General features: G+C 42.3%; 1 pseudogene; it reads right to left on the minus strand.

The window, feature by feature from the left end:
* Window positions 1-641: 641 nt before the first annotated feature.
* LOC148773906 (tripartite motif-containing protein 64-like) lies at window positions 642-11,176 on the minus strand (annotated as a pseudogene).
* Between the last annotated feature and the right edge of the window lie 320 nt (window positions 11,177-11,496).

The following is an 11,496-nucleotide window of genomic DNA, read 5'->3' on the forward strand; positions in this document are numbered from 1 at the left end:
CATGTGTGATCAGTGCAATTGTGCAGTAGTTTGAGCACTCTTTGGCATTGCCTTTCTTTTAGATTGGAATGAAAACTGACCTTTTCCAGTCCTGTGGCTACTGCTGAGTTGTCAGCAAATATTGGATGTAGCACTTTCACAGCATCATCTTTTAGGATTTGAAATAGCTCAACTGGAATTCCATCCCCTCCACTAGCTTTGTTGATAGTGATACTACCTAAGGCCCACTTGACTTCACATTCCAGGATGTCTGGCTCTAGGTGAGTGACCACACCATCGTTATCTAGGGCTTTTGTCTCTATGAATTCTGTAATTCATGTGTTTCTTCACTGATTTGCCTAACACTTCTATGTGTTCTGTTCTGAGTACTGCATGGAGAGTGGGAATGTAACAATAATATGAAATAAGATAAGAACTGTCTGAACTGTCACAGGAATTTCCCTCAAGTAATAAAAATATCTACTAACTTGAGAAAAGTCTGCTGAAGTGTGTGATGAGATTGTATATGCTAGAGTGAGTAAATGGTACTGGGCATTGGTTCCTTTTGGAGGTCACGCATATGTCCCACAATGAGATAGTCTTGGTTTTACAATTTTGTATATTTCTAAAAACCATTGCTAATGTAGTTTTTAGTTTCATATAATCCCTATTTAAAAAATAAAAGCAATTGATTATTTAACTAACAGATTTATACATGCAACACGTTTAAGTCATTTTATAAACATTCAATCCCTATGTTACATTAAATAACAATGTGCTGCTGTATACAGTCAGGTATCCTTTGGCCTCACATGAAGTGAAGGGCATATTCCTAGAGGAGAAGCTCCAATAAATGATCCGAGAAATATACAATTCATGGAGATTTAAGGCAAAGGAAAGGTATCAGAGGGGAGGAGAAGGCAGAAGGAAGGGAACTATATATGAGGGAACTTCTGTAAACATCATAGAAGCTCACAGTTCCATTGTCATAATCCAAAAACACCCAATCCTACCCAGAGGCCTTTTCACAAACTGAACTGAGGGTGGGGAGGTGGTGGACAGAATATACTGACTGTTCACCTTTGTAGAACACAGAAAAAATGCTTCTTCAGCACCAATACTGATACAGGAATCACTTGTGAAGATGCTTTTACAGACCCCCAGAACCCAGCTGGAGGACAGTGCCATGTCCAGCTCCCAGTAATGCCTCCCGGAAGTGAAGCCCCGAGTTCCTCAGGACACAGCACACTCTCCACCCTGGGGCTGTCTGGACGCGCCAGGGTGGTCATCCTCAAACAGCACACTTGCATCATCAAGGATCGCATGGTGAACGGTCGTGGTCCAACTCAGAACATTATTCACTGCAGAAAGAGTAAAAATTGTGTCAGCCAGCTGAATTTCCAAGACTCTGATAGGCAGAGGCTCTCTACACAACAAGCTTTTTAATTTTCCTTCTCCAAGGAAATCAAAACAAAGACAGCAAAGGGAGTTAGGGTGACTCTTCTCTGAAGAATAAAAGCTATTACTATCTCTGTGGCATACAGAAGTACATCAAATCCAAGAGAAAATTTAATAAAGACATATATCATGAACTGGGTCAAGTCTGACTTATGTCAATCTCTTCATAGTTTATTTTAGGACTCACCTAAAAACATTTATTCTTATATTAGAAAACTTTTCTTGCGTCCTTTTTACTTAATACTATGGAAACTGCAGATGGCAATTTGTTATCACATGGACACTTATGGGGGTATATTTTTTTTTAAGTCACTCAGTTGTGTCCGACTCTTTGCGACCCCATGAACTATAGCCCACCAGGTTCCTCCATCTGTGGGATTCTCCAGGCAAGAATACTGGAGTGGGTTGCCATTTCCTTCTCCAATGGATCTTCCCAACTCAGGGATCGAACCCAGGTCTCCCGCATTGCAGGCAGATGCTTTAACCTATGGGGGTATAATCTCTACCTATTACATTTTCAAAGGTCAAAAGAATTGATAGAAATCCATCTATGAATAATTTGGAAGCTTCAAAAGAGATGTCCTGACTAAGAGTGTTCATGCATCACTTGCCTTAAAGGTGTTGAGAGCATTACAATTCTCCTGCCAAAGGCCATTTCAGTTTTTCGGTCATTTATTCCTAATTTTAGAAATAATAAATATTCTTTGTACAATGTGTAATAAATGTAGCTATCATGAAGTGAAAGTGAAAGTGTTAGTCCTTCAGTCCTGTTCGACTCTTTGCAACCCCGTGGACTGTATGTAGCCCGCCAGGCTCCTCTGTCCATGGAATTCTCCAGGCAAGAATACTGGAGTGGATTTCCATTCCCTCCTCCAGGGATCTTCCTGACCCCGGGCTTGTACTTGGGTCTCCTGCATTGCAGGCAGACTCTTTATCATCTGAGTCACCAGGGAAGCCCATACAGTAAATTAAAAGCAGCAATGTTGGATTTAAGCTCAAGAATGAAGTAAACTAGTAAACAACATATTGATGGACACTCACAGAACTAAATATTCAGTCTCTTTATAGTCACAGTAACAAGCTGGTTGCTCTCCTTTTGCTCATCCTATGTCAGATATATAGATATCTGGTATTACATTTTCAGGAAATTACAGGTGGCAAACATCAGACTTGATGTTTATAATCTGACTATAGAGGCAACAAGAGTCCAAAATGCGGTTCTTGGATGCAGTCTCAGAAATGACAGAATGATCTGTTCATTTCCAAGGCAAATCATTCAATATCACAGTAATCCAAGTCTATGCCTCAACCAGTAATGCTGCAGAAACTGAATTTGAATGGTTCTACGTGGTGATGGACAGGGAGGCCTGTAGTGCTGTGATTCATGGGGTCCCAAAGAGTCGGACACGACTGAGCAACTGAAGTGAACTGAACTGATGAAGACTTACAAGACCTTCTATAACTAACACCCAAGAAAGATGTCCTTTTCATTATAGGGGACTGGAATGCAAAAGTAGGAAGTCAAGGCATACCTGGAGTAACAGGCAAACTTGGCCTTGGAGTACAGAATGAAGCAGGCAAAGGCTAATAGAGTTTTGCCAAGAGAACTCACTGGTCATAGCAAACACCGTCTTACAACAACATGTGAGAAGATTCTGTACATGGATCACCAGATGATCAATACCAAAATCAGATTGATTATATTCTTTGCAGCCAATGATGGAGAAGCTTTATACAGTCAGCAAAAACAAGACTGGGAGCTGTGGTTCAGACCATGAACTCCTTATTACCAAATTCAGACTTAAATTGAAGAAAGTAGGGAAAACCACTAGACCATTCAGGTATGACCTAAATCAGATCCCTTATGATTATACAAATAGATTCAGGGGATTAGATCTGATAGAGAGAATGCCTGAAGAACTATGGACAGGGGTTCATAACATTGTACAGGAGACAGTGATCAAGACATCCCCAAGAAAAAGTAACGCAAAAAGTTATATGGTTGTCTGAGGAGGCTTTATAATTAACAGTGAAAAGAAGAGTACCTAAAGGCAAAGGAGAAAAGGAAAGATATACCCATTTGAATGTAGACTGCCAAAGAATAGCAAGGAGAGATAAGAAAGCCTTCCTCAGTGATCAATGCAAAGAAATAGAGGAAAACAATAGAATGGGAAAGACTAGAGATCACTTCAAGAAAATTAGAGATACCAAAGAAACATGTCAGGCAAAAATGGGCACAATAAAGGACAGAAATAGTATGGACCTAACAAGCAGAAGATATTAAGAAGAGGTGGCAAGAATACACAGAAGAGCTATACAAAAAAGATCTTCATGACCCAGAAAACCATGATGGTGTGATCACTCACCTAGAGCCTGACATTGTGGAATGCAAAGTCAAGTGGGCCTTAGGAAGCATCACTACGAACAAACAAAGTTAGTGGAAGTGATGGACTTCCAGTTGAGCTATTTAAATCCTAAAAGATGATGCTGTGAAAGTGCTTCACTCAATATGCCAGCAAATTTGGAAAACTCAGCAGTGGCCACAGGACTGGAAAAGGTCAGTCTTCATTCCAATTCCAAAGAAAGGCAATGCTAAAAATGTTCAAACTCCCACACAAATTGCACTCACCTCACAGGATAGCTAAGTAATGCTCAAAATTCTCCAAGCCAGGCTTCAACAGTACTTGAACTCTGAACTTCCAGATGTTCAAGCTGGTTTTAGAAAAGGCAGAGGAACCAGAGATCAAATTGCCAACATCTGCTGGAAAAAACAAGAGAGTTCCAGAAAAACATCAATCTCTGCTTCATTGATTACACCAAAGCCTTTGTCTCTGTAGATCACAACAAACTGTGGGAAATTCTTCAAGAGACGGAAATACCAGACCACCTGTCTTGTCTCCTGAGAAATCTGCATGCAGGTCAAGAAGCAAAAGTTAGAACTGGACATGGAACAACAGACTGTTTCCAAATCCAGAAAGGCATAAGTCAAGGCTGTATATTATCACCCTGCTTGTCTAACCTAAATTCAGAGTACATCATGAGAAATGCTGGACTGGTTGAAGCACAAGCTGGAATTAAGACTGTCTGGAGAAATCTCAGATATGCAAATGACACCATCCTTATGGCAGAAAGCAAAGAAGAACTAAAGAACCTCTTGATGAAAGTGAAGGAATAGGGTGAAAAAGTTGGGTTAAAACTCAACATTCAGAAAACTAAGATCATGGCATCTGGTCCCATCACTTCATGGCAAGTAGATGGGGAAACAATGAAAACAGTGATAGACTATTTGCGGGGGATGGTCCAAAATCACTGCCAATGGTGACTGCAGCCATGGAATTAAAAGATGCTTCCTCCTTGGAAGAAAATTTATGACCAATATAGACAGCATTTTAAAAAGCAGAGACATTACTTTGCTAAAAAAGATCCATCTAGTCAAAGCTATGGTTTTTCCAGTAGTCACGTATGGATGTAAGAGTTGGACTGTGAAGAAAGCTGAGAGGCGAAGAATTGATGCTTTTGAACTGTGGTGTTGGAGAAGACTCTTGAGAGTCCCTTGGACTGCAAGGAGATCCAACCAGTCCATCCTAGAGGAAATCAGTTCTGAATATTCATTGGAAGGACTGATGCTAAGGCTGAAACGCCAATACTTTGGCAATTTGTGATGAACTCACTCATTTGAAAAGACCCTGATGCTGGGAAAAACTGAAGGCGGGAGGAGAAGGGAACGACAGAGGATGAGATGGTTGGGTGGCATCACTGGCTCAATGGACATGAGTTTGAGTAAACTCTGGGAGTTGGTGATGGACAGGGAAGCCTGGCATGCTGCAGTCCATGGGATCACAAAGAGTCAGAAAAGACTGCACAACTGAATTGAACTGATAGAGGTAGAAAATATGTTAACAACTTCAGGATCCACCTTCATATCCAAAAAAGGAAAAAGAAATACAACAAAAATGAAAGAAGTGTTGTTCCCAAGAAGCTCTAATGAAATGTAGTCCTGATCACCAAAAGGCTGACTCTTACCTCTGAAGTGGTTCAGCATGTGTAGGAATCCAGAGACAGGCCAGGAAGGGAGCTCTGGGTTCATGGGCTGAGGCTTCTGCATCTGTGCCAAGTCAGTCCTGTAACAAAGGACATGGGTTCTATGTCAAGACCAAAGGCTAATCATGTGAGCATTGCAAAACAGCAGACTTTACTACAGGCTCCGATATGTTCTCAGGATTCTCCTACTTATGGTGAGTTGCATATACAATATATTCTACTCACTTGAGAATATAAAAATGTTGCCATATATTTTACTAAATATTCAGTTCAGTTCAGTTCACTTCAGTTCAGTCTCTCAGTCGTGTCCGACTCTCCGCGACCCCATGAATCACAGCACGCCAGGCCTCCCTGTCTATCACCAACTCCCGGAGTACACTCAAACTCATGTCCACAGAGTCAGTGATGCCATCCAGCCATCTCATTCTCCGTCGTCCCCTTCTCCTCCCGCCCCCAACCTTTCCCAGCATCAGAGTCTTTTCCAGTGAGTCAACTCACCGCATGAGGTGGCCAAAGTATTGCAGTTTCAGCTTTAGCATCAGTCCCTCCAATGAACATCCAGGATTGATCTCCTTTAGAATGGACTGGTTGGATCTCCTTGCAGTATAAGGGACTCTCAAGAGTCTTCTCCAGCACCACAGTTCAAAAGCATCAATTCTTCGGCGATCAGCTTTCTTCACAGTCCAACTCTCACATCCATACATGACCACGGGAAAAACCATTGCTTGACTAGACGGACCTTGGTTGGCAAAGTAATGTCTCTGCTTTTTAATATACTATCATATTTCACTTCCCCATTTTTCTTAGATATTATTCCATTTTCAGCTCATTGAATTTCATTCCCTTCCTCAATTCCGTCAAATAGATCCTGGGCATTTTACAGAGAGCAAGAAATTCAGACTAAGCCTTTGAGACTTCACTCACAAAGTAGTCAAGAATGCATTCCGTGTCTAAACAGAAGTGCTCACGACCAGACATGTTTACTCTTGTCAGTCCAGCAAAGTGACTCAGGTCCAACCTGGCTGCCCTGGTCCTGAACGTCTCACTTCCCAGTGGGCAGTAGAAAGCTGCTCCCTGTGAGGTCCTGCCTGCAGGGGGCTTGCTATGATGGAACGGGCTGAGTCACTGCCACTCAGTATTAACAAAATCACAGTCTCTCTTTCCATGGTAGGGAGTATGCCTCGTTCTTGCCTTTTTCACCTTTCAATTCACTAGGATAGGTGCTTCCTCTGTGATGTCTTAGAAAATCCCTCGTGAAGTTTTATTGCGATCAGGCTGGAGAGAATGGGTCAAGTGGGTGGAACAAAGCCCAGAATGTCAGCAGGTTTTCCGATATGGTTGATTTCAGCCAAATGAAAGGAAACGACTGAGACCAAGGGTCAGAAACCCTTGAAATTCTTTTGAAATAAAATAGAAAATAGCCAAAAAGACAATGTTGCTAATCTATATGCTAGGGTTCTGTACCTGTGGATTCACCCATGGATTCAATCTGTACATTCTGGGCTATTTATTTGCTTATTTATTTCTTCAATTAATAATAGGATCAGAGCTACTATTCTAACTATATTTCATATACAGTCTGTAACAGTCAATCACAAATTCCCAGTGTAAACTTCCTTCCCCTTTGCCTTTGTTCTGAGTGGAAAAAATTCACAAAAAATTCCAGAAACTTCCAAAAATGTAAACATTGAAAATGCCACATACCAGAGAATGACTTATGTAGAATCTACTTTACAGAGAAGGCAATGGCAAGCCACTCCAGTAATCTTGCCTAGAAAATCGCATAGACAGAGGAACCTGGTGGGCTGCAGTCCATGGGGTCCCTACGAGTCGGACACGACTGAGCGACTTCACTTTCACTTTTCACTTTCACACATTGGAGAAGGAAATGGCAACCCACTCCAGTGTTCTTGCCTGGAGAATCCCAGGGACGGTGGAGCCTGGTCGGCTGCCGTCTAAGGGGTCGCACAGAGTCGGACACGACTGAAGCGACTTAGCAGCAGCAGTAGCAGCAGCTATATGTTGTAAAGTGGTCTAGAGATGACAAAGTGTACAGGAGCATGCATATTAGTTATCTGCAGACACTATGGCATTATGTATAAAGGATCCTGTATCCTGGGGTTTAGATATGGGGGAGGACCTGAAATCAATCCCCAGGTCCCAAGCAAGAACTGTGGGTCCACTTCATCAAAAAGACAAAAGTGTTTCAGAAATCAAAAATCATTAGTATATACTCATGTTTCCAGCACACTTTCCATGCCCTTCAAAGAAAAAAAAAGATCATGTTAATCATTAGAGTTCTGTACTTTTCCATCTCCTTTCCTATTCCTGTTTCATAGTAAGACATGGTTTTCTAAATCACTTCTAAGTAACACTCAGAAGCAATCTTCATAACAGACCCTAACCTAAAACATGATGGGATTCCTCAGGTCACATTAAGGAAGGAAAGCGGGCAGGAAGGGTCTGCACAATGCTGCAGCAACATTTAGGTTTCCAGTGTCACTCACTGCCTGCTCCTGTCTTCAGAAAGTGATCTCACCATTTATGGTAACAATTAAGGTAAACCAGACAACTTTATAAAAACAATTACAGATTGCATTAAAATTGATACCAGTTCTAAATATCTTTCCTGTATGATAGGAAGAACCTCAGTGTTTTCAGGATGTGTGGATCACAGAGAGTGGCAAGGGTTTAGGGGGATGTACACTGAGATTTACTCCAAGAAATTAACTTTCCCCTGGTCACAGAATCTTGCTGATTGTGTTATCATCTGTCTGGATAGGTAATATTTCAGTGTCACAGCAGCTCATCTAGAAGAGTGTTTCTCTCTCTCAGGATGGACCCTCCTTTCTCACCTGGAGCAGCTCCGTGTCCGGCTTGTGGCACATCTCCGTCAGCTCTCTGTACATTTCTTTCAGACTTTCTCTGTACTGAGTCATTCTGAGCACACTCTCCTTGAGTTGTTCACAAATCTCCTTGGCTTCTCGATCCAGGACCTCCAGGTGCAGTTGCTCTTCCTCCCGGAGCAACTGAAGCATCCTCTGATATTCAAGCTTGATCATCACCTTCCTTAAGGCCACATAGTCCTGCAGAGATAAGGGGTCCAAAGCATTATTTCTGTTCACATTCAAAGGAAAACTTCAAATATTATTTCCTTAGTGTCATCAAGGAAGTTCCTGACAAACTGCCACATGCATCAAAGAGTCTTCAATATTTTCTGGTCCTTATTGCCCATGCTTTCTCTGAATTCCTAATCTCTTTCCCTGTTTAAATCAAGTCATCGGAGGGACCCCAGGCTGTCTCCCAAGGAGGATTCTTCTGGGTTCTTACTCTATCAATTACTTCGTCTCCACCCTGAGTCTTGTTTTTCTCTTGTTCCTTTCTCTGATTCTTCTAAATCTTCTTTCATGAAGTAAACCCCATTTTGTATACATTTTTTTTTTTTTTTCCTGCATGCTGACTCTCTTCAGTCATGCCCAACTCTTTGTGTCCTTGTGGACTGTAGCTCCCCAGGCTCCTCTCTCCATGGGATTCTCCAGACAGGAATACTGGGGTGGGCTGCCATTTCCTTCTCCAGGGGATCTTCCCAACCCAGGGATGTAATCCATGTCTGTTGTGGTGCCTGCACTGCAGGCAGATTCTTTACTCCTGAGCAATCATTTACCCTCTAGGTACGGCTCTCTTCCTCTCTTCTCCTTCACAGTCACAGTTAGGGCAATGAGTCTTATACCCCATGTCTGAAAAGGCTTATTCCAGTCTTCAAAACGTGGCCTTGGAATACATTTCAAGGCTTGGTCTTCCAATATCCTAGCATTCTTTTAACTAACATATATATATATATTTTTTTCAGTCGCTCAGTCGTGTCCGACTCTCCGCGACCCCATGAATCACAGCACACCAGGCCTCCCTGTCCATCACCAACTCCCGGAGTTCACTCAAACTCATGTCCACAGAGTCAGTGATGCCATCCAGCCATCTCATTCTCTGTCATACCCTTCTCCTCCTGCCCCCAACCTTTCCCAGCATCAGAGTCTTTTCCAGTGAGGCAACTTGTCGCATGAGGTGGCCAAAGTATTGGAGTTTCAGCTTTAGCATCAGTCCCTCCAATGAACATCCAGGATTGATCTCCTTTAGAATGGACTGGTTGGATCTCCTTGACGTATAAGGGACTCTCAAGAGTCTTCTCCAACACCACAGTTCAAAAGCATCGATTCTTCGGCGATCAGCTTTCTTCACATCCATACATGACCACGGGAAAAACCATAGCCTTGACTAGACGGACCTTGGTTGGCAAAGTAATGTCTCTGCTTTTTAATATACTATCAAGTTTGTTCATAACTTTCCTTCCAAGGAGCAAGCATCTTTTAATTTCATGGCTGCAATCAGCATCTGCAGTGATTTTGGAGCCCCCAAAAAATAAAGTCTGACACTGTTTCCACTGTTTTTCCATCTATTTCCCATGAAGTGATGGGACCAGATGCCATGATCTTTGTTTTCTGAATGTTGAGCTTCAAACCAACCTTTTCACTCTCCTCTTAGCCTGCTCTAATTGCAATTACTGATCAGTCATTTGAAACCACTCCTCCAGGGAAGAGACCAGTAGTCTTTAACAGGAACTTACATTGACCTAAAAAATTCTAAGGTAAAATTATATCAATATTTATACAAATAAATAGGAACATTTTTATTCTTACCTCAAAGGACTGAGTTGTGTTAGCTTCCTAATTCAGACTGATTTGTAGTTCTTCTCATTTTCCATAAAGAGCTCATTCTCTTCAGGAGTTTCTCCTGCAAAATACCCATGGGATTTAGTGACACAGAAGATGACACTGTAAACTTAACTTATTCATGAGCAAAGGCATTATTCTGAGGAAGGCACAGAAACCTTGACTTAGGAGGCTGTCATCAGACTTGTCCACATTAATTTAATTTGATGCCAATACTTGAATATCAAGGCATAGAACTGTATACTAGAGAATTGAGGGAACTTTACAGATAATGGAATCCATTTCCCAAGATACTCAGACTCAGACTCTAATAGCCAGAGTAAGAAAGCCTCAAGCTCCCATCAGAAACCTGTGGCCCTGCCACCCCACCCCGGGATGCTGCATTTCCACACGTGTGGACAATTGGGCAACAACACTGAAAGGACACATTATATGTGAGGATCCACATTCAGAAATCCCACCTCCACTATCTCCACCTCTATCACCATCCTAGCATCCTCATTTTCCTCTCTGACTTAGGAGCCTCTAGATCCCAAACTGCTCTAGAGGCATCACCTAACCGCGACTCCTCAGCAGCCCTGTGTATCAGACTGTGGCTGTGAGCTGTGTGCTCGGGGCCTTCAGAGCAGGGCCCACAGAGCAGGGTCTGGTCAGCCTCACAGAAGAGGCCTTTGGCTTCCTGGTGTGTCACACAGATCTGCTCCTCAGAGCTGTGGTCGTGGGCAGCTCTGGCCTGTCTGGCAAGGGAAACCAGCCTCTTGAGGACAATATTGGTTTGGAAATCGGACCTTTCTGATATTCCCCTGCACTCAGGGCAGCTCCTTGGAGTCTGGCCTTCTTCCCAGCAAAGGCTCAGACAGGGACGGCAGAGGGCTGTGCCCACAGTCTATGGTGATGGGGTCCAGGAAGCAGTTCATGCAGATGGAGCAGGTCAGTTCACTCTGGAAGACCTGCAGTGTGTCTGAATCCATGTTTCTGAAAATTAAAGAAAGAAATAAGAGAGGGTAAGGAAGAAGTCTTTCTTCTGCCCTCATCAGGAAAAATAAATCCTTTGGACAAAGTCCTGTCTTGAACTCTAATTTCCCTATTTGCTTACCTACCCAGATCAAACCTAGAAATGATGACTATATACACCTTGGACTTGAACTATTATACAAAAGATGAAATAAAATAAAAGAGTCCTTAGCAACTTTTTTGTTTCAAATAAACCAAGATTTCAATCATACTAAAATTATTAATACATGGAGAAGCTTAAAGATTAGTGTGAGTGTGCTCAGTCCTGTCTGACTCG

This window comes from Moschus berezovskii, chromosome 25, assembly GCF_049115385.1.
Source record: "Moschus berezovskii isolate FMDL1 chromosome 25, NW_MosBer_1.0, whole genome shotgun sequence".
Lineage (NCBI taxonomy): Eukaryota > Metazoa > Chordata > Mammalia > Artiodactyla > Moschidae > Moschus > Moschus berezovskii.